Genomic DNA, 3,944 nt, shown 5'->3' with positions numbered 1-3,944 from the left:
AATAGCTTTAAATCTTCATTCAATCCTTCTTCGAATCTTTTGCACATAGCAACCTCATCAGCTACACACTCCCGGGCATACCTACTGAGTCTTACGAATTCATGTTCGTATTCAGATACTGTCATACGGCCTTGCTTGAGTTCCAAGAATTCCTTACGCTTTTGATCAATGAACCGTTGACTAATATATTTCTTTCGAAATTCCGCTTGGAAGAAATCCCAAGTAACTCGTTCGTTTGGGACTATGGAAATCAAGGTCCTCCACCAATAGTAGGCTGAGTCTCGCAACAAAGATATAGAACACTTTAGACATTCATCGAGTGTGCATGACAGTTCATCGAACACCCGAATGGTGTTATCAAGCCAGAACTCGCCCTTTCGGCATCATCAGTAACTATGGCCTTGAACTCCTCAGCCCCGCGCTTCCTAATCAAGTCTACAGGTGGTTTACTCGGCCTCACAGGATCAGTAACTGATGGCATTACGGGCTCTTGGGGTGGATTATTCAAATTCGGGAATTGTTGGACAGCCGGATTGGTTCGGGCATATTGCGCGACCCACTCATTCATCATGGTAAAGAAGGCTTGTTTAGCCCCTTCACCTTGATTATTCGCAGATGACTGAGGTTCAACAGGCGGTGTCCTTGTGCAGGAGCAGCCGCTACACTTTCAACGTCATCCGCTAAGGTTCTTTCTACACCGGGTCCATTTACTAATCAAAACAAAATTTTAACCGTCAGAAGTCATCACACATTGAAACATTAACATTAAGGCATGTATAGCTAGACTCATACGTGCTATGGTAGTCCTAGAACCGACTAAACCATAGCTCTGATACCAATAAATTGTAACACCCCGAACCCGAGACCGTCGCCGGAGTCGAACACGAGGTGTTAACAGACTTCAAACCACTTATTTGACATTTCCCAGACAAGCTGCCAATCTGCGTACTAGTCGCTTTAAAAATCATGTCTTGAGTTCTGAAACTCAAAATCCAGCTCCATAATTTTCCCTGGAACTAGAATCATATACCTATATGGTAGAATTTTTGTAGAATTTTTGGTTGGGCCAATTAGTACAGTTTATTAGTTAAATTCTCCCCTATTACAGGGTGCGACTGCACTGACCTTCATGCATTACGATTTTGATAACTCCCTACACAAAGCTTCAATACTGATTCCGTTTGTTTCTATAGAAACTATACTCAGAGAGGAATCTGTACATATATGGCATGACTCCTAATTATCTCTGGTTAATTTATAATAATTTCCAAAGTTGGAACAGGGAATCCAGAAACCGTTCTGGCCCTGTCTCACGAGAACCTGAATATCTCTTAACATACTGTCCATATGATCGTTTCGTTACTTCTATATGAAAATAGACTCATCGAGATTCGATTACATAATTTATTCATCAATTAATTCCACTCCTACTATTTTTAGTGATTTTTCAATCTCACGTCACTGCTGCTGCCAGCATCTGTTACGAAAGCAACTATGCCCATTTCGTGATTTCTCCTTGATCTAACTAGTAATTCATCATACATATCACAAATTATGATCATGACTAGCCATGCCAAAGGCTAATCATTGTCCAACATCCCCCTACTACACTATTGCCATATCATGAATTTTAACACCAAAATAATCAACCATGACATATGGCATAAAAAGAAAAGTCGAATTACCAAGGCTTACGACCTAGCGTTATAAAACCAAACCCAACCGACATTTATGCCATTTTCGCATGGCTAAAAGTTTACATACCAAAGTTCAACACAACATAATAGCCTATACATGCCGAAATGTTCTCCTAAGCCGACTAAGAAGAAAGTACCAAAACTTGCTAGCCGGTGTGATGGCTTCGATGACAGTCCCAAGCACGCAAAATGACGAGTCCAAGAAACCTAAAGTAGGCGACAAGCAAACACTGAGTGAGTATATAACTCAGTAAGTCATAAGCAACGCACTACCATACATTAATAACATTATCACAAGAGGAAACAAAATGGAACGAGGCTAGTTACTCCATCCACACCGAACCATACCATAGTTCCTCAGGCCTATCGGTTCAATCTCATACCAAGTCATGCATTCACATTCCATATACTAATCAATAGGATATTTGAGGCATTTTCATACATCATTCTATTTTCGTTACCATCATACAACTAAACGACCTTTCACCTATTCCACGATAAATCTTATGTACGTGACTTCAATTATAATTGTCACATAGGTTCAAACTTACCAAGCTCAACTTCAAATATAAACATAGCGCCTAGTAGTCACGAACTCAAGGTACTTACCCGATCCGCCGTCCGTGATCAACTCAATAATGTCGCACACTTAGTGCCCATAGTGATTCAAAAATATATATATTAAGTCCGCACACTCAGTGCTATATAATCAACTCGCACACTTAGTGCTATATAATCAAACCGCACACTTAGTGCTGAACAATTTAAACCCGCACACTTAGTGCCAATCTCATGATCATAAATGTTTATACCCGCACACTTAGTGCCGAGATCAACAACTCAATACCTCTCACCTCTTTTCTTTTCATTCAACACTTTCATCACCACATGCATACATGTATATAAATTTATCATTCCATTCGGCATAATTACATAGACATTATGTCTATTTAGATCAATACAAAATATATGCTTGATGACTTACTTTATGTTGGGTAAGACGGTTCCAACTCGGCTACTCGATGATCTTTTCTTTGCCTTTGCTTGATTCTCCTTGTGCTTAATCAATAAATCAATTAGTTTAACCATCTTGCTAAACATTCATACTTCAATTACACATGCATATGTATGTTTGTATATTCGGCAATGACAATGGTAATTTAGCAAACCTTAATTTAACTTATAATTGTTCATAACATTTAAAGCATCCACTCCATTCCATCATTTAAAGCACATACATATTCAATATTATCCAAGTTCACATTCGCATTTCCACAAATACACATGCCGATTTCATCACTCATCTCTAATGTTAATTAAGAAATGCCGAATGTCACCAACTAAATGGCATACACACACTCACATGCATAAAGTATCCACACCTCCTATAGCTCATTCGCATTCACAAAATCATACCATTATAATTCATGTACAATACGAACCTTTAGACATTCAAACATCTACCTATTCTTTTCAAATCATCTAAACGGCAACACTCACATCTAGCATTTAAATACAAAACATTTATTCAAGTAACTAAGCAAGTCCAAGTCGGCTATTACACATATAAATACTATCAAATAATTTTAACTAGATCAAACATCTCTCATCAACATTTTATTAAAACATAAAGAAATAATCAAATCTTCATAACCATGGCGAATGCTCATTCACACCCAATCCAATTTTAACATGGGCAAAGTAAGGAACTTAGTAATAACTTAAAATAAGCTAAATTTCAAATCTACATAATTCTACCTTTTTAGCTTAAGATGCCGAATGCTATATCCCTTTTCTTCTTTAAAGTTCGGCTACTAAGGGAGAAGATGAAACCAACATTTTGTCTTTCTTTTGTTTTTCTATTATCCTTTCTTTTCTTTTCTTTAGCTCACGGCCATGGGGGGGGGGGAAAACAACCACACATTTTTTTGTTTTTATTTCTTTATTACCCATACTCCCTATTTTATTTTTTTCTAACATACCTCACTAAGCCAACATGTTCCCAACATGTTTCCACTCATAGCATGGCCGGCCACTAGCTGAAATTTTGGGTAATTTGACATGCAAACCCATCATTCTCACTACATGCTTTAATAGGTCCTATAAATTAACCTATCACATTTCAAAATTTCTCACATAAGTCCTATTTACTAAATTCACCTACATAACAAATTAAATATAAATTTCACCATGATATATAATATAATAAGCATCAATATACACAATTATTTTATGACTCGGTTACGT

The sequence above is a fragment of the Gossypium hirsutum genome, chromosome A04 (genome assembly GCF_007990345.1).
Source record: "Gossypium hirsutum isolate 1008001.06 chromosome A04, Gossypium_hirsutum_v2.1, whole genome shotgun sequence".
Lineage (NCBI taxonomy): Eukaryota > Viridiplantae > Streptophyta > Magnoliopsida > Malvales > Malvaceae > Gossypium > Gossypium hirsutum.
The sequence above is the reverse complement of the archived record's forward strand: the minus strand, read 5'-3'. Positions refer to the sequence as shown.